The sequence below is a fragment of the Bombina bombina genome, chromosome 2 (genome assembly GCF_027579735.1).
Source record: "Bombina bombina isolate aBomBom1 chromosome 2, aBomBom1.pri, whole genome shotgun sequence".
In the NCBI taxonomy this organism is placed as follows: domain Eukaryota; kingdom Metazoa; phylum Chordata; class Amphibia; order Anura; family Bombinatoridae; genus Bombina; species Bombina bombina.
Genome location: NC_069500.1, coordinates 462773836 through 462795515, shown reverse-complemented (window position 1 = coordinate 462795515; position 21680 = coordinate 462773836).

Genomic DNA, 21680 nt, shown 5'->3' with positions numbered 1-21680 from the left:
CGGATATGTGTGACGCAGATATAATATACCTGATCCGTTATATATTAATGTTTAAATACACCATATAATGTCACCTAATACTGTCACATTATTAATTGTTGTAGACATTTCTCGGTTTAATAACGGTCTGTTTCTTTAATGCAAATACGTTGGATTAATACACATTTAATCTTGTATGTCTTTATTGTTCATAAAATCAATTTCGTGACTTATTGTGAAGTATTGCTCTATTAAATGTATTTATAATGCACATTGATTGTGTGCTATTGCGTGACATTAGACTCTAATGTTTAAAGATGCAAATCTGGTGTTTCAAGATACGTTTCCCACGCAACATTTCTGAATGTTCAATTTCAGGTTATAATGTCTGTAACTTGGATAATCTGTTTATAGATGTTAAACTACACGTTTGTTTGTTATTAGTAAATAAACCTCAAGCTTGTATTTGTCTGAACTGCTCATATATGTTATTGTGCAATGGCGTCTTTATTTTTAAATAGACATTACAACCAAACAATTGTATCAAATATGTTTAGACTTTAAAATGTAACTCAATTTATCTTTGTATTTAGATATCCTCAACACCAGAAATTTAAATGCACATGGTTGAGCCAATCACATAAGGCATCTCTGTGCATCCACCAATCTTCATCTACTGAGCCTATCTCGATATGCTTTTCAAGCAAAGTATGTCAAGATAATAAGAGAAGAGAAGTAAATACACTCTTTAAATCTCTTAAAGGGACACTGTCCAAAAAAATTTAGCGTTCGTGATTCAGATTGAGCATGAAATGTTAAGCAACTTTATAATTTAATCCGATTCTCAAATGTTAATAATTATCTTGTTATCTTTCTTTGCAAATCAAAATTGATATTTTATATTACGGACAATTTTTGGCGAACAACCTGGGTTGTCCTTGATGATTGTTGGATAAATTAATCCACCTAAAAAAAAAGTTCTGTCCAGAGTACTGAAGCAAATAAATTATCAATTTAATGCCTTATTTTTCAAGTAATGATATCAACATCACGAGGAACATTGATAATATGAGTCAATGTATAAAGTTGCTTAAAATTGAATACTCGTTCAGAATGTATAAATAATTAATTTTTTAACAGTCTCCCTTTAAGTATATTTTGAGTTCATGTCCCTTTAAGGAGACATTTCGCAATAATGCTTGAAATATCATAAACCTAGACACCTTCCTTTGGCAAAATTAGTATAACATATGAGTAAAGCATATTTAGATTAACTTCTGGATTGTTTTACACACTGAATGAAATATATATTGTAATGGATGTATTTCGCAGTCTTCAGCTTAGAGGGACATTAAGCTATATGTTATTTATGCATTTTGGAGAAGATTATAATATTTGAACAACTTAATATGTTTTGTTATTCGATCATTAGATTTTAATTATATATATTCTTGGATTAAATACATATCTACATAGGCTATTTTGATGCTGATTGTTGGTTGCACATAGATGCCTTATGTCATTGGCTAAGATATGTGCATTGATGTATCTTTTTCTAAGTATATTTAAAGACTGAATGTAATTCAATAGTACATTAGAAATATGAAAAAAATTATTTATGATTGTTTAAAATTCAATACACAATATATTGTGTGAATGTCCCTTTAAGGACCAAAACATTCAGAATGTTGATTTAACATTGTAGAAATAAACTAAAGGGGAATGAAAATTATGATATGTGATGTCTAACCCAAGAGGTAAGATTTTAAAAATTACATAATATTAATAACTATAGTTAAATGACCCTTTAAATGACTCCACTAGAACATAAAATCAATTAACATGGCATCCAATAACTAGCTTGTGCAAAATATGAAGTTAACTGACCTACCATTTTTAAATTTTAAAAATATAAATTTATTAAAAGAATGTTTTTAGATACCTAAGGAAGATACAAGATCTTATAAAAGAAATTTTACATTCAACAACACTGTCACTTTAATGTAAGTGAACCACTTTCCCTTCTTAAAAGTGAAAAGAAGAAAGTTATGTCAAATTCTGACTACATATCAGAAAATATTTTTACAAATTAACATCTAAAAATTACACAATAAAAGCATCGATGGATTTCACTCCCCAATTAATTTAAAAAAGCTAGTTGACTTTAATATTCTCTGAATCAGTGGATTTTCTAAAATTAATGCTATACATGATGCCTAATTTGATCTTATGCATGTGCTTGTCAAATAGACAACTGCCAGTCATGGGAGTCAAATTGTTTTTATTGACAGATTATATGGATATTTATTATACTCTGTTCAAAAGAGGGTATTTAATAATAAAATGTTGATTATTACCATTTTTTTAAAAAAAAAAAATGTTTTCTTTTAACAAAAAAATGAAAATCTGTAAAAAATAAAAAATATTTTACAAAGTTAATACACACATTGTAAAATATTCATAAAATACATTTACAATCATCTTGTGTCTATGCTCTAACTTTGTGCAACATTTTATCAAGATATTTATGAATTAAATTATTTTTTTTAAAAACAAAAAACATACACCATTATATTGTGTAATCAAAATTACATTTAAATATCAGCATTTCTAATTATATATAATAATGTATATCACATTTAAAAAATCAAAAATACATATATGTATGCTGAACATAAATGTAATATTTAATGTCCATTCAAATACCTCTATATCAACTATAATATGTATTCCTTTGTCTGATTGTGATACATAAATATCTAATTATGAACAAAGTATGGCTAATGTATGTAAGCTACAACTATTCTAATATAGGACATGTATCTTTTCAAAATATTTTATATTCTTCCTGTGATTCTTAACTAGCATGCATTGGTAAACCAACCTGGATAATGCATGGTCTTTGAAAGTCAATTCTGGAGAAAACAGTTGATCTTCAATAGGTGTCTTATTCATCATTTCAAAAATAGATGACTGAAATACCATCTAAAAATTTAAAAATAATCTAAGTGTCTGATTGTGATACATAAATATCTAATTATGAACAAAGTATGGCTAATGTATGTAAGCTACAAATATTCTACATTCTTCCTGTAATTCTTAACTAGCATGCATTGGTAAACCAACCTGGATAATGCATGGTCTTTGAAAGTCAATTCTGGAGAAAACAGTTGATCTTCAATAGGTGTCTTATTCATCATTTCAAAAATAGATGACTGAAATACCATCTAAAAATGTAAAAATAATCTAAGTGTCTGATTGTGATACATAAATATCTAATTATGAACAAAGTATGGCTAATGTATGTAAGCTACAAATATTCTACATTCTTCCTGTGATTCTTAACTAGCATGCATTGGTAAACCAACCTGGATAATGCATGGTCTTTGAAAGTAAATTCTGGAGAAAACAGTTGATCTTCAATAGGTGTCTTATTCATCATTTCAAAAATAGATGACTGAAATACCATCTAAAAAAATAAAAAATAATCTAAGTGTCTCCAATAGGATGCCTCCACAGCCTTATTCCTTCAAATAGTTGGCACTTACCATGTGAACATGTCTTTGTATGGTTTTCAAGGTCAGCAGATTGGAAAGATAATGCCAGACATGATCCCATTGGTATTCTTCACTTTCAAATTTGTATTTTTCACGGTCAGTCTGGGCATTCTTCACTGTCAGTCTTCGAATTCTTCCCTTTCAGTCTTTAGATTAAGTCAGCTCCCTAATGGCAGAAAAAGTTTAATAAAAATTATTACTACAAGTGTGTGAATCAGTTCTGTACCCCTCTCCCACCCCCCATTTCTGAGTCAATTTCTGTCACTAGCTTAATAAGTGTGTGTAGCATCTTGTGTTATGTTCTATCAATCAAGTGTGAAGATGAGTTATATTGAGCAGAACGAACCTCTAATGTGTGACTTTGAACCATAGTCATGCTAGAGGATAGTTATGCTAGAGGATCCCTTTCTGAGTATTTACATTTTAAGTAATGTGTAAACTAAATACTAGTTTGGAAAATGTATGCCATATGATGTATTTGTGTACAATTCATGCCAGCAACAGTCCATTCATTTATACTTACCAGCTGATGTTCTCTTTAAAAACCAGGTGGCAAAGACTCGATACAGGACCCAATGACAAGAGCATCACCTATATTAATAAATGAAACACATTTTAGCATTTGATGAACAATCCGAACATGTTTGCACAATTCTCTACTTGTTATTTCCCTAGAGTTCACATCTATTGACAATACTCCAATCTAACTTCTATTATTTACCGTCTAAAGTGGCGGTTGATGATGTCTGCTCTGACATTGAGCCCCTCGTCCCGGAATGGCCCCTCTAAAACAGGCTTGTCCACCTCATCATCGAGGAGGCGTCGGGGCGCCTAGACGGCCTGCAGCATCCCAGCCCGCTGTGCAATATTATGCAGGACACTACAGGCTATAACGATCTTAGCCACCTTCTTTGGACTGTACTGGAGGGCTCCTCCCGACCTGTCAAGGCACCGGAATCTCATTTTGAGGAGCCCAAACATTCTTTCGACCACAGCCCTGGTTCTCTTATGTGCCCTATTGTAGCGCTCCTGAGCCACATCAGTAGGGCTACGTAAGGGAGTAATAAGCCAAGGCCGGCTCATGTACCCAGAATCACCTATAAATTATGAACAGAACATAATTCAAACTGAATCCTCAAAATTGTATTTCTATTCCCAAAAATATTTGTGTACACGATAATCCACTAACAAATGTTTATTTTTTAAATGAATAATCTAGTTCAATCTTATTCTCTATCTTCCCATTTCAGCTAAGACATGCTACATATGCGTATTTTGTCTAAACCAGACCTTGTGTAAAATACAAACTAAATGGTTTCATTGCATTCTCTATCTGAGCATTTAAGGTAAGACATGCTACATATCTGCATTGAACTAAAAGTAGACATTAGCGGAAAGAGACAATGACATGGTTAAATTGCATTTGCTATCTTCCCATTTCAGCTAAGACATGCTACATATGCGTATTTCGCCTAAACCAGACCTTGTGTAAAATACAAACTAAATGGTTACATTGCATTCTCTATCTGAGCATTTAAGGTAAGACATGCTACATATCTGCATTGAACTAAATGTAGACATTAGCGGAAAGAGACAATGACATGGTTAAATTGCATTTGCTAGCTTCCCATTTCAGCTAAGACATGCTACATATGCGTATTTCGCCTAAACCAGACCTTGTGTAAAATACAAAATAAATGGTTACATTGCATTCTCTATCTGAGCATTTAAGGTAAGACATGCTACATATCTGCATTGAACTAAAAGTAGACATTAGTGGAAAGAGACAATGACATGGTTAAATTGCATTTGCTAGCTTCCCATTTCAGCTAAGACATGCTACATATGCGTATTTCGCCTAAACCAGACCTTGTGTAAAATACAAACTAAATGGTTACATTGCATTCTCTATCTGAGCATTTAAGGTAAGACATGCTACATATCTGCATTGAACTAAAAGTAGACATTAGCGGAAAGAGACAATGACATGGTTAAATTGCATTTGCTAGCTTCCCATTTCAGCTAAGACATGCTACATATGCGTATTTCGCCTAAACCAGACCTTGTGTAAAATACAAACTAAATGGTTAAATTGCATTCTCTATCTGAGCATTTAAGGTAAGACATGCTACATATCTGTTTTAAACTAAAAGTAGACATTTGTGGAAATATAAATAAATGGTTAAATTGCATCCTATAGCTGAACATTACGCTAACATTTTAAGACTACAGTGGCAATTGTCTAACTAATTAACCATGTTGTGCACAAATACTCACCAACGAGATACCCAGGGGGCATTTGTCTTTCCTCAAACTACCGCCACAGGGTGGACAGAGAGAGGATGCGGGCATCATGACTAGCCCCTCCAAAATTCACACACACGTGCATAATCCTCATCCGTGCGTCACAAACAAACTGCACGTTGAGGCTATGGAAATGTTTGCGATTTCTGAAGGGCAAGTCATCAACTGGAGCACGCAGCGCAATGTGGGTACAATCAATGGCTCCCAAGACATTGGGCAATTCAGCAATATCAAATAATTCCCGCTTCAGGCGCCTCCAATCACCATCATTCTGTGGGAATCCTATGTATTGCTTACTGATACGTACCATGGCGTCCAGAAAGTTATCAAACACCCCAGAGAATGTACCTTGAGCCAGGCCATGCATGTACATTTCTCCTGATTGAAAACTCCCGGAGGCCAGGACGTAAAGACAACTTAGCATCTTAGTCATGCCGGGAACAGCAGTCTTTATTCTTATACGTGGCTCCAGGTGAGGTTTAAGAAGATCGTAAAGGCCAATGAGCTGTTCGCGATTGAGCCGATACTTATCATAAACCTCAAAGTCGCTCATGTTTTCCAAGGTGGGTCTCACCCTGTAGACACGAGGACCTCGAACCAGACGACCCCTTCGTCTCAGTCTGAGCCGCCGAGGCTGCCTGATTCTATCAACCGCTAGTTCGCCAATAGCAGCACCAGCAGCGTCTACCATATCATCATCATCCATATTTCCAAACAGCAGAGCAAGGAGTAACAGGGTATGCGAATTGATATGATGTTGATCACCATGGATGCTTTGGCCATGTTGTTTGGGGGATTTATAGTACAATTAGTCCAATGGTAGTGAGTTTGTAATGATTGCTAATTGTATTCACTCATTTGTATGTGAGCGGCGCGAATGCTTTCAAAGTGGGCGTTTTTTTAGGTGTTTGCTGAAATGTTGTTTTCCCCCAATGAATCTCAATGGGAAAGTGTAAAATATCACACATACAGTGCATGTTTGTAATGTTTGTTCATATGCGTAATAAATACTTATTAAACGCAATCTTATAGTAAAAAGCACACGTCCAGGCTAACATGAATGAAAGTGCATAGATGTGTATAATGTGCATCGAATGTGATCGATCAATGTTGCTGCAATATTGTTTGTAAACGATAAAGTAACATCTGCCATCTGTAGTATTGTATATATAAGTGATTGTCGAAATCTCAATATTGTACCCGCCCCATTCAAATCGCACTAATACTGAATAACTTCAGGCTGTCATCTGTAGTATTGTATATATAAGTGATTGCCGAGATGTCAATATTGTATGCGTCCCATTAAAATCGCACTAATACTGAAGCACTTCCGGCTGTCATCTGTAGTATTGTATATATAAGTGATTGCCGAGATGTCAATATTGTATGCGTCCCATTCAAATCGCAATAATACTGAAGCACTTCCGGCTGTCATCTGTAGTATTGTATATATAAGTGATTGCCGAGATGTCAATATTGTATGCGTCCCATTAAAATCGCACTAATACTGTAGAACTTCTGGCTGTCATCTGTAGTATTTTATATATAAGTGATTGCCGAGATGTCAATATTGTATGTGTCCCATTAAAATCGCACTAATACTGAAGAACTTCCAGCTGTCATCTGTAGTATTGTATATATAAGTGATTGCCGAGATGTCAATATTGTATGCGTCCCATTAAAATCGCACTAATACAGAAGAACTTCCGGCTGTCATCTGTAGTATTGTATATATAAGTGATTTGCGAGCTGACAATATTTATTAATTGTCCCATTCAAATCGCCCTAATAATGATGTTCCAAACTGTTGTTTACGTATATGTAGTATTGTAGTATTGAGTGGTAAATTTCTGAAAGGGGCGGTACAGTCGTAAATCTGTAATGTGTATGGTTGAATCTTCTAATGATGTCATCATATTATTAACCTGCCTATGTAGTTCTGAAATCCTCATTGTGTTGTTGTATTGTACTACATTGTTATTGTGTGCTGAATAAAATATAAATGTGTGCTTTGTGGTTGCGTGATGCGTGTTATGTACATATACGTATATATTGTGATTGTGTCCCACATATGCTGACTTCTATATAGCGGTCTGGCATTGTTGTTCCTTCCCAAAAAGTGACAGCTGTAATCTGTTGTAATGATGTTCTTATTGTACATAATTCCTAATGGTTTATTGTGATCGAATCATGATGTTAAAAGTACATTAAAATCCATATGTTCTGTTTTGTGATTCCTAGAGAGAATGTAATGTGTTTTTCCCCCATCATTTGAATGCACATGTATGAGTGAATGATAAAAGTAATGTATGTGCATCCATGACTGATAATGTGTTACGCCATATGCTGCAAGCATATGAGTTGAATAAATGAAATGCAATAATAAAGGTAAATGAGAGGTGTTTCCCATTGTGTACTGTTTGTGAATCCTGAAATGTTTAAATTATTTTTGTGTCAGTTTAAATGTGATGTAATTGTTGTAAATGTTTGTTACTAGTGATGTTGATTTGTAGTTGATGTAATGTAAAAGTATCAAACAATTTAATGCTGTTGTGAATATTCAATAAGTAAATCCCATAAGTCCACCATAGTGAAATAGGCATTTCTTGATCTATTTGTCATTGCTGGGTCTAACGCAGAAAAACATGTTTTTTTTCCGATTTCTAGCGCTGGTATTTGGAGTTTTTTTGTCTACGCTTTTTGAGTGCGTTAGGGAAATCTGTCTGTCGCGTGCACAAACACGTCTTCCCCATAGAAGTCAATGGAGGCTCAAAGTTTGTGTGTAAATAAAATCCAAGTGAGTGACGTCATGGTCTTGTGTTAAAAAGTAGCTAAATCGTGTTAATTTTGTAAAAAAAAAACTTGTTTGTGTATGTAATGTGGTGTATATTGTTTGTATGCATCGATGAGTGTATGTTTGGGATAATATTATTAGTTATATGAAGCTATATGAGTGTGTTTTCCCGTCTGTCAATGTAAGTCAATGGCAAAATGGATTTGTGTTGTTTTTTTTCTAACACCCGAGATCTCGCAACTTTGATCCTTTCTATTTTGATGAAAAAATATTAAATCTGAAAAATAAATATAGTGTAGTGTTTGTATGAGTGTAAGTGTACTTTGTGTAATATTTGTTTTGTGATTCGTGGATGTTTATTTTGTCGGTAGATGTTAACTACAGGGTCTGAGCTGTCGGTAGAGATTTGTGCGTTCGGAGATTTTTGAGTGTCGGTAAGTAAACTCTAAATACCGGCGGGCGGTAAAAACAAGCGTTAGAAGCCCTATACGCTGGTTTTTACGGCTAACGCAAAACTCTAAATATAGGCGTTAGTTTTAAATAGGGTATTTAGGTAATAATTGTAAATTTTATTTAGATTTATTTTAATTATATTTAAGTTAGGGGGTGTTAGGGTTACGTTAGGGTTAGGGTTAGACTTAGGGTTACGTTAGGGTTAGGTTTAGGGGTTAATATATTTATGTAGTGATGCGGGAGGGCGGTTTAGGGGTTAATAGGTTAATTATAGCGGCGGTGTGGGTAGACTGCAGAATGGGGGTTCAATAATATTTAAATAGCATTTGCTATGTGGGAGGGCAGCGGTTTAGGGGTTAATAAGTTTATTATAGTGGCAATGATGTCGGAGAGCGGCAGAATATGGGTTAATAATTTTATTTATTGGTAGCGATGTCCGGAGCGGCAGATAAGCGGTTAATAATTTTATTTTAGTGTTTGCGATGTGGGAGGGCCACAGTTTAGGGGTTAATAGGTAGTTTATGGGTGTTAGTGTACTTTTTAACACTTTAGTTTTACAGCTACAGCTTTGTAACGTAAAACTCATAACTACTGACTTTAGATGGCGGTGCGGATTTTGTCAGTATAGGGTTTACAGCTCACTTTTTGGCCTCCCAGGCAAACTTGTAATACTGGCGCTATGGAAGTCCCATTGAAAAATTACTTTTTTAGAAGTGCAGTACTGATGTTGCGTGACGGCAAAAAAGGTGTGCGGTACACCTATACCTACAAGACTTGTAATAACGGCGTTAGGGAAAAAGCAGCGTTATGAAGCATAATGATGCTTTTTCACTCATAACGCCAAACTCGTAATCTAGCTGTTAGTTATTTGCATTGTTGGAGTTTGGTGAATTAGGGGTTAATAGGTTAATTAGGGTACTTGCGTTGTTGTGGGGGTTTGGTGGAATAGGGGTTAATAGTTTTATTAGGATTATTGCGTTGTGTGGGTTTGGTGGATTAGGGGTTAATAGATTTTTAAGGTTTGTTGCGATGTGGGTTAATGGCGTATTAGGGGTTAATAGTTTAATAGGTACTTTGCGATGTTGCAGATTAGGGATTAATACATTTATTAGGTAAAATCCCAGCACCTGAGTCTTAGAATACTTTTATTCAACTTGTCACTTTCAAGAGTAGCTTTAAACAGCAAAATCATCAAATGTGGGGGTAAACAGGTTCACATACTCCTCTTCACACAAACCCCATCCAAGGATATGAGAGTATGTGAACGTGTGAAGAGGAGTATGTGAACATGTTTACCCCCACATTTGATGATTTTGCTATTTAAAGCTAGTGGTTAATAGTTTAATGAGGCATATTGCGTTGTGGAGATGTTGTCGATTTAGGGCTTAATACATTTATTATTAGTTCCGATGTGGGAGGATTGCGGATAGAGGTGTTTTTACGTGCCGGGTTTATTTTTGGGAGGCGGGTTAGACTTTTGTTACGGGAGATTTTATTTATTTATTTTTTATTTAAGCGCCGGCAGTTTTTAAAGTGCCGTAAGTCACTGGCAACTCCAGAAATTTGTATTTATACACATTTCTGGACATTGCTAGTTTATCCAACTTACGGCACTTTATGAACTGCCGGTGCCGTTTATGTGATACCCTGATGTGAGAGGGGAAATTACGGGCAGCGTGGGTTTTGGCAGTTATGCTGAAGCTTGCACCGCATATGTAATCTCGCCCATTGTATCTAAGGATATTTCAAGACAGTAGCAATAATGCTAGTGATCATGATTTAATTAAGTGTATTTTTTTTAACCTGAGTTTTGATGTGCTTGGTAATAGTCCGTAGTTCTTATTTTGTTGTTTGATAATCCATAAGCGACATTTGTATGGAGTCTTTTGTTCTCTTCACTAACAAAGTATATAGCCAGTCTATAAGTATTAGATATATGCATAATGTAATGCAATTCATTTGCTATTCTAACTGCTCCACACTTTTTAACCAATCACAATTTTTTTTTAACAAAACACACGGCAACCATAACTCAGTGCAAAGTTTATTTCAACATGAATACAATTATCATCAGTATTAATAGCCATTGAGAATTTAAAAAACATATTTTATTAATGGGACCCATTAGACTTGAAAAATATTGCCATGGTGGCATCACGCTTTACCCTGAAAGAAAATGAAGTGCTTGTGGCTGCCTTAGAACCACAATATCTCTACCTAATGGGATCACAGAGGAGGGAGAAGAACCCACATGATGTCATGTAGAGTGACATTGCAGATATTGTCAACTTGACTGCGCAGAATAAGAAATATGTTGCACAATGTCGGAAAAGAATTTCTGATATCAAAAGGAAGGTTTTAAGGAAGAAAAAACAATTACACAAATTTAAAAAACTAAAAGCTAAGAACATAATTGAAAAAATGTGTTTTTCTTATTTTATCCACAACTTGATATGTCTCATTTAGTAATAAGATTCATCTCAGTAAATATCTTTCCACCAAAGGCTGACCTTAATTGAAAGTAAGACATGTACATGTATCAATTAATGTATGACTAAATCTTCAAATAAAAAGGACCAAGTCCCTAAAGTCATGAGCTCAATTCCTCTGTTTAAATGACTGCCTCTGTCATGTCACTAACACAGTAGCATGCATGTGAAACACATAAATAGAGTATGCTTACCCTCTGGTGGGTCTTTGGTTCCATGAAGATGAAATCAACACTTTTTAGGTTTGCCAATGGCAGTGTCCTATGTTTGGAGCTTCCCTGTGAAGATCCCGCCACTGTTGCTGCTGACCCTGCCACCAGACTTCTGTGCTGTCAGTGATTGAGTGTACTTTTGTTGAAATAACTCTCTTACCATGTCATGCACAGAATTATTTTGTCAGTGCACGGAGCCTACAGAATCCCTGTGCAGATGTGCTGCTTAGGACGTTGCAATGAACATTGCATGGCAGTGTGCTTATTAATGCAGAGAACATTAGAGACATTTCAAAAATCAAAATAAAGCTTGGTTGGCACATATTTAGTACACACATATGTCTGAGCGCATTTAAAAGGGACCTCCAATCCTGTACTGTCCATTGTAAATTAGTACTGAACACTGATCCATCTGTGATGGTATTTTCTGGCCTCCAACTGTGGCCACACAGAGGAGTACCTAAGGATATGGTAGTTGTGAGTGGATCCAGGATACTCCACAAACACATTCATAATGTGCATGTTGCCATGACACACAAATCGGGCATTGATAGAATGAAAGTGTGTGCAGATGCGATATGCCATTAGCTGGTTCCATGGAGGCCGCAGAGCAATATGGGTGCAGTGTATTGTCCCCCACACTTTAGGTATGCCCCCATATTCTTTTAGTCCCTCTTGAGATCAGGCCAAGAGTCCTCCGTGTGAGGGAATCCTATGACAGGATTCTATTCCTAAACTTTCCAATTACGACAGTGAATGTGCCTTGGATTATCCTTTATAACATGGTATAAACTGATATATTGATTCTGTAGATGTCATAAACCACAGCATCAGTGAGTATACATACCCTGTATGGGTGGGCAAGATGGCTGGCACGTATGATTGGGTTGAGACAGAGTTGTCCACGAGCAAGTGAAAAAGCAAACTCTGGATCCATAATTACATAGCTAAATAGCAAAGCCAATTAGGCAATTAAAAGAGCAGTGCTAAACAATTTTGATCAAAAAGGCAAGAAAGGCTTATAGGCCAAGTCGGTCATCTGGGACATGTTAGCTGTGATGTTTGTTTAATTTCTAGTACATTAGACCTATGTGAGAACCTTAGTAATGATTCTTGATCATATGCAGATGAAATGTATTGAAAACATACAAGCTAAAAGATTGAACCAGAGTTGGACGCTGCAGTTAAAAAAGAAGGACATTTTCTCAATAGCGCTGCCGTGCACATTTTACCTGGCAACTCATAATACAAGTGCAGAATAGTGTTTTTCATGGCCCATTGAAAATATAGGACGTGTACGTTTTTCAAAAGCTTGTGAAGCTTAGTTCACAATAATAGAATTGTCGCTGAACTCATAATATAGGTGGGTGCTAGAACCTCAACCATGAGCTCGCTATCAAGTGCATAAAATGATGTTGATAACATATATATAAAGATATATATAAATACAAATGTTTCTGCATACCTTATAAAATTATTTTAAATATTGCAAAAAATCACTTAAGCTCGTATTTTAAAATTGGGATCTTAGTCACACAATTTGGCCATATTTTGCTTAAGCCAGTCACCAACTTACAAGGTGTCCCAATGATTACTGGTCCTAACACTGCAATGTGATGCCTTTCTGGGCTGTAACATTCCTGCTTTAACTATGCATCTAAGAATGAGCCTTCCAATGTACTATAATGAGAGCACCTGAGCAACTGATAATATAGTGGATGTGCGGCAATATTCTATTTTGTGTAATTATTTGGTTGGTTGTTGCATATTAAAAAAATAATTTTGTAAGGTGTGCAGAAACATTTGTATTTGTATTTAAAGGAAGAGTAACCATCTTAATGGTTTCTAGCACCCCACCCAGTTGCTCAGGTGCTCTCATTATAGTACATTGGAAGTGTGTATAAAGCAAGAGAGGCTCATTCTTATCCTCTTAGCATTCTTATAAATGTTTTGATAATATAGAAGTGGAAGTGTGGCAATATTCTATTTTGTGTGTGTATTTATATATATATATATATTTAGACATGTATGTATATCTGTTAAAGCCATTTGCAGCTGAGACCTCATGTCTTTGAGCCCTTATATCTTTTTATTGCAATTTTTTTTTAAATTATTTTTATTAGATAGTGTTATTATGAGTGCAACTTTACTTTTAAATGTATCTTTTACATGTTTTGTGTAACTTTTTAGTTGAGCATAACAGTTAACTTGAGCGCTAAAGTAACGCTAAACTGCTGCATGTTAAAGGGACATTAAACCCCAAAATTTTCTTTCATGATTCAGATAGAGATTACAATTATAAACAACATTCCAATTTACTTTGATTATCTAATTTACTTCATTCTTTAGATATCCTTTGTTAAAAAATATCAATGCGCATGGGTGAGCCAATCACATGAGGCAAATATGTGCAGCCACCAATCAAAAGCTACTGAGCCTATCTAGATATGCTTTTCAAGAAATAATATCAAGAGAATTAAGCAAATTAGATAATAGAAGTAAATTAGAAAGTTGTTTAAAATGGTATTCTCTATCTGAATCATGAAAGAAAAAAATTGGGTTTAATGTCCCTTTAAATTCGATTGTGCCCAAACTAATGCGTTTACATTCAACTCGTAATATGAGCGCTGTTTCCAGAGCCACAATATTCCCCTTATCACTTGCGCACATCAGTTAATGTGCCACTCGTAATCTTACCCTTAATTGCGTGCTCTACCTGAATCATGAAAGTTTTGTTTCTTATCTCTTTAAAGGAACAGTTAACTTCTTGTTATTAAAGACATTTTTTTGTGTTGCTGTAGAATAACATATCAGCCAAGTCTTAAAGGGACAGTCTAGTCAAATATTTAATGATTCAGATAAGTCATACAATTTTAAACAACTTTCCAATTTAGTTTGTTGAAAGCTAAACCTAGGTAGGACCATATGCTAATTTCTAAGCCCTTGAAGGCAGCTTCTTATCTCAGTGCATTTTTAAAGTTTTTCACAGCTAGACAGCACTATTTCATGTGTGCCATATAGATTACATCTTGCTCACTCCCCTTGAGTTATTCATGAGTCAGCACTGATTGTCTAAAATGCAAGTCTGTCAGAAGAACTGAGATAAGGGGCAGTCTGCAGAGGCTTAGCTACAAAAATAATCACATAGGTAAAACTTGTATTAATAAAACAGTCAGGGATTGTCAGCTCAGAAAGCTTAGTAATTTTATAAATTGTATAAAGGTGGAAGCTGGAATCTCAACTGCAGATCTTATTTTATTTAAGCGAGATATGTTCCTTTAAGGAGGAACTGAACTGATTCCTGTTTAAGGAATGTTGGTTACAGGAGTGAATAATTAGTGTCCTGTAAAGCTACAGTTGAAGCAGACAGAATGTTCAATATAGATTGTAGATCAGGCTCGGACTTCACATAATCCTAACAGCTATTACATCAGATTTGTTTTGGAGCCGAGTGGCTTGCAATAGTGAAGCTGTCTGTGTTTACTGCACTGTAAGCAGACCGGAAGCGAGTGAGATGCCGGAGCAGCTGAGGCTTGATTGTCAGTTAGTCTGACGTACAGAGGGGACGGGGACACCTGATGACTGTATCGGAACAGCGGACCAAGTCTTTGGTTAAAGTAGTCAGTCCGTAATAACAACAGAGTACAGGTATGGATAAAGAAACCATCCCCTTACTTGACAAGGCAGAAAATAAGGCTGCAGGATGTTGCAGGTACAGGAAAGAGCCGTACAAGTTGGTTACCAGATAAGTCCGTGTGGCTGCAGTCACAGTGAGCTTGCTTGAGGAGATGAACAGCTGTTTCAGTCCGAACGTTTTTAGAGATAGTGAGCTTGCTTGAGGAGATGAACAGCTGTTTCAGTCCGAACGGCTTTAGAGGTAGTGAGCTTGTTTGAGTAGTTCCAATCCACTATTTTGGAAACGGTCAGATAAACCAAGACCTGATGGTAAAATGAGGCTTCAGTAATATCTAATGATATGAGTGGATGACTTGTTGAAATTCAATTTGGGAGCAACGTTGATGTGTGCTGATAGTAGCAGTGCTACGAGCTAAACTGAATAATTAGTAGGTGGTGCTGGGCTAGGCAGGATCTTATAGGCTTTACTTAAAGCAGGGATGTCCAAACTTTGCTCTCCAGAGGTTTTGGAACTACATTTCCCATGATGCTCAGCTAGATAAAATGCTGGCTGAGCATCATCGGAAATGTAGTTCCAAAACCTCTGGAGAGCAAAGTTTGGACACCCCTGACTTAAAGGTACAGACACAACCAAGTCAAATACCTGACAGGGATGGACTGGGGCCCAGTCTGGGAATTTTAAGGCAGAGCAGCCTACTCCCTTCCTCTTTATGTTATTTAACCATACATCAGAACTGACATGAAAAAGGTACTAGTTTGATTTACAAAATGTATTTTGTAAATTGGTTGTTATTAAATAGTAAAAAAAAAGTAAAATGTAATTTAAAAAAAAACTGTTCACATTTAAATAAAGAATTATTGCTTAGTGCTCATTAGCCTGTGTAATTTCAATCACTCAAAATAGCAGCCACCTGAGCACTTGTCATCACACATATTCTACACTATCAGAGAGAAAAAATGCACATCCACAATCACAAAGAAACAGGCACCTACAGGCTTTGAAAGGCATCATCAAGAGGAGTTGCTTCTTTGTGAATGGCTCACAGACACAGAAAGGCAGTGAGAGACAGGGCAGGGCCTAATAATAGTATTGGTTATGAAAAATGGGAAATGGGTAATGAAAAGATTATCTATCTTTTTAAACAATAAACATCTTCAAGTAAATTGTCCCTTTAATTATTTTTTTAAACAAATTAACATCCATCTTACTGCAATTATTTTTCATTAGCTAAACTCCACCTACCATTTTGGAGGAATCAATATGGGCTAAGTTAGGGTAGCGACGGTGATAAAATTACTAAGGTAAAGAATACCTCTAGAGGAGGTGGCACACTATCCACTATATGTGATATTTGACAGTTAGTGAATACAAAATGTATTGTTACAAAAATGGCAAGCAAATAAACCATGAAATAAGTGTTCAAAAGGAGAATAAAATATACCAAACCAAACAGTCAAAGTTCAAATGGAATCGGAACCACAGTCCAAATCATTAACGATGGATGTCGGATGTAAGCGAGGCAGCTCCACTTCAGGAACGATGTTCATTCACCTTGGGAATCTGGATCAAAGAGAAAAGGATTGCCTCATAGTAAAATTCGTGAGATACATGGTCTAGCAAATGTTTTAATGTTTGCAACGCGTTTCTCAACCTAATACAGTGGTCGTTTCATCAGGCAAAAAGTAAAAATATAGTAACAAAATAAAAGCCGCTTATTTAAGCCACCACATTCATTTCAGGGATTTCATATTATCCAATGGTATGGAAGGGGGTGTCTGCGCTACGAGCTAAAAAAAAACAATAAAATTTGCTGCAGGAAAAAGTGCAATAAATATAGAAATTATTTATAAAAAAATATGTTATTAGTTATTGCTATAGTAATCGATAAATTGTAGTAAATGCTGCAAAAACGTAATGTGTGTGAATGAAAGCCGACAAAAAACGGCACTTTGAGATTAAAAAACGAACATTTGAGGAACTGCAGGACAAAATGTGGCGATGCAATGTGTTACAAAAAACATTTCATTGGCGATAACAAAAGTAACTAATAATTTGAAAATATTAATAAAATGAGTATAAAGTATTCTGTTTTGCACTTGAGAATTCAGCAGGGTACTTTTCATGTTCTGAGAAGTAGAAATCGCTCAATTTGAAGAGCTTAATTACATGAAAAGGGAGCAAAATAAATCATGAAAATATATTGAAAATATGTTTTATTATGCATAACTAAAAATTTTATTTAAAATTCTCAAGGGCTTTACTGTCCCTTTAATGAGGAAACAAACAAAAAAAGATAACAAAAGTAGTGCTGTACTCACCCGGATGTAGTAAGAAATTAAATAAATAAATAAATAAATATGTTTTAAGATAACAAAGGAAGGTTATTCATGGGCCAAAATACATAAAGCCATGGGCTACATTATAAGTCTAATTGCTAGATTTAGAGTTCTGCATTAGCCGTCAAAACCAGCGTTAGAGGCTCCTAACGCTGGTTTTGGGCTACCGCTGGTTTTTAGAGTTGTGTAGGTAAGGGTCTAACACTCACTTTCCAGCCACGACTTTTCCATACCACAGATCCCCCTACGCCATTTGTGTATCCTATCTTTTCAATGGGATCTTTCTAACGCCGGTATTTAGAGTCTTGGCTGAAGTGAGCATTAGAAATCTAATGACAAAACTCCAACCGCAGCAAAAAGTCAGGAGTTAAGAGCTTTCTGGGCTAACGCCGGTTCATAAAGCTCTTAACTACTGTGCTCTAAAGTACACTAACACCCATAAACTACCTATGTACCCCTAAACCGAGGTCCCCCCATATCGCTGCCACTCTATTAAAAATTTTTAACCCCTAATCTGCCGACCGCACACCGCCGCCACCTACGTTATCACTATGTACCCCTAATCTGCTGCCCCTAACACCGCCGACCCCTATATTATATTTATTAACCCCTAATCTGCCGCCCCCAACGTCGCCTCCACCTACCTACAATTATCAACCCCTAATCTGCCGACTGGACCTCACCGCTACTATAATAAAGTTATTAACCCCTAATCCGCCTCAATAACCCTATAATAAATAGTATTAACCCCTAATCTGCCCTCCATAACATCGCCGACACCTAACTTCAAGTATTAACCCCTAATCTGCCGACCGGACCTAACCGCTACTCTAATAAATGTATTAACCCCTAAAGCTAAGTCTAACCTTAACACTAACACCCCCCTAAGTTAAATATAATTTAAATCTAACGAAATAAATTAACTCTTATTAAATAAATTATTCCTATTTAAAGCTAAATACTTACCTGTAAAATAAATCCTAATATAGCTACAATATAAATAATAATTATATTGTAGCTATTTTAGGATTAATATTTATTTTACAGGCAACTTTGTATTTATTTTAACCAGGTACAATAGCTATTAAATAGTTATTAACTATTTAATAGTTACCTAGTTAAAATAATTACAAAATTACCTGTAAAATAAATCCTAACCTAAGTTACAATTAAACCTAACACTACACTATCAATAAATTAATTAAATAAAATACCTACAAATATCTACAATTAAACCTAACACTACACTATCAATAAATTAATTAAATACAATACCTACAAATAAATAAAATTAAATAAACTAACTAAAGTACAAAAAATAAAAAAGAACTAAGTTACAAAAAATAAAAAAATATTTACAAACATTAGAAAAATATTACAACAATTTTAAACTAAATAAACCTACTCTAAGCCCCCTAATAAAATAACAAAGCCCCCCAAAATAAAAAAATGCCCTACCCTATTCTAAAATTAAAATAGAAAAGCTCTTTTACCTTACCAGCCCTTAAAAGGGCCTTTTTTGCGGGGCATGCCCCAAAGAATTCAGCTCTTTTGCCTGGAAAAAAAAACATACAATACCCCCCCACCAACATTACAACCCACCACCCACATACCCCTAATCTAACCCAAACCCCCCTTAAATAAACCTAACACTAAGCCCCTGAAGATCTTCCTACCTTGTCTTCACCACGCAGGGTTCACCGATCCGTCCAGAGGAGCCTCCGAAGTCTTGATCCAAGCCCAAGCGAGGGCTGAAGACGTCCATCCTCCGGCTGAAGTCTTGATCCAAGCGGCGGCTGAAGAATTCCATCATCGGGCAGAAGTCTTCATCCTATCCGGGCATGAGAGGAGATCCGGACCGGCAAACATCTTCATCCAAGCGGCATCTTCTATCTTCTTCCATCCATCGACGAGCGGCTCCATCATCAAGACCTCCGGCTCGGATCCATCCTCTTCTTCCGACGTCCTAACACAGAATGAAGGTTCCTTTAAGGGACATTATCCAAGATGGCGTCCCTAGAATTCCGATTGGCTGATAGGATTCTATCAGCCAATCGGAATTAAGGTAGGAAAATTCTGATTGTCTGATGGAATCAGCCAATCAGATTCAAGTTCAATCCGATTGGCTGATCCAATCAGCCAATCAGATTGAGCTCGCATTCTATTGGCTGATCAGAACAGCCAATAGAATGCGAGCTCAATCTGATTGGCTGATTGGATCAGCCAATTGGATTGAACTTGAATCTGATTGGCTGATTCCATCAGACAATCAGAATTTTCCTACCTTAATTCCAATTGGCTGATAGAATCCTATCAGCCAATCGGAATTCGAGGGACGCCATCTTGGATGACGTCCCTTAAAGGAGCCTTCATTCGTCGGTAGTCCGTTGGGGAAGAAGGATGTTCTGCGTCGGCGGAATGAAGATGGATCCTGAAGAAGAAGATTGAAGACCCCGCTTGAAAGATGAAATCGCCCGGATGGAAGACTTCTTCAGCGCCGCTTGGAAGATGACATCGCCCGGATGGAAGACTTCTTCAGCGCCGCCTGGATGATGATTTCATCGAATGGAAGACTTCTTCAGCGCCCCTTGGAGGATCACTTCTGCCGCTCCGGATCTCCTCTTCGGTTCCATCGGTGGGTCGGCTGGCTGAAGACAACTCAAGGTAGGATGATCTTCAGGGGGGTAGTGTTAGGTTTATTTAAGGGGGGTTTGGGTTAGATTAGTGGTATGTGGCTGGTGGGTTTTAATGTTGGGGGGGTTGTATTTTTCTTTTACAGGCAAAAGAGCAGTTTTCTTTGGGGCATGCCCCGCAAAAGGCCCTTTTAAGGGCTGGTAAGGTAAAAGAGCTTTGAACTTTTTTAATTTAGAATAGGGTAGGGCATTTTTTTTATTTTGGGGGGCTTTGTTATTTTATTAGGGGGCTTAGATTAGGTGTAATTAGCTTAAAATTGTTGTAATATTTTTAAAATGTTTGTAACTTATTTTTTTTATTTTTTGTACTTTAGTTAGTTTATGTAATTGTATTTAATTGTAGTTATTTGTAGTTAATTTATTTAATTAATTTAATGATAGTGTAGTGTTAGGTTTAATTGTAACTTAGGTTAGGATTTATTTTACAGGTAATTTTGTATTTCTTTTAGCTAGGTAGTTATTAAATAGTTAATAACTATTTAATAACTATTCTAAATAGCTAAAATAAATACAAAGTTACCTGTAAAATAAATATAAATCCTAAAATAGCTACAATGTAATTATTAATTATATTGTAGCTATCTTAGGGTTTATTTTACAGGTAAGTATTTAGTTTTAAATAGGAATAATTTATTAAAGTATAGTGTAGTGTTAGGTGTAATTGTAACTTAGGTTACTTTTTATTTTACAGGTAAATGTCTCTTTATTTTAGATAGGTAGCTATTAAATAGTTAATAACTATTTAATAGCTATTGTAACTAGTTAAAATAAATACAAAGTTGCCTGTAAAATAAATATTAATCCTAAAATAGCTACAATATAATTATTATTTATATTGTAGCTATATTAGGGTTTATTTTACAGGTAAGTATTTAGCTTTAAATAGGAATAATTTATTTAATAAGAGTTAATTTATTTCGTTAGATTTAAATTATATTTAACTTAGGGGGGTGTTAGTGTTAAGATTAGACTTAGCTTTAGGGGTTAATAAATTTATTAGAGTAGCGGTGAGGTCCGGTCGGCATATTAGGGGTTAATACTTGAAGTTAGGTGTCGGCGATGTTAGGGAGGGCAGATTAGGGGTTAATACTATTTATTATAGGGTTAGTGAGGCGGATTAGGGGTTAATACATTTATTATAGTAGCGGTGAGGTCCGGTCGGCAGATAAGGGGTTAATAAGTGTAGGTAGGTGGAGGCGACGTTGGGGCGGCAGATTAGGGGTTAA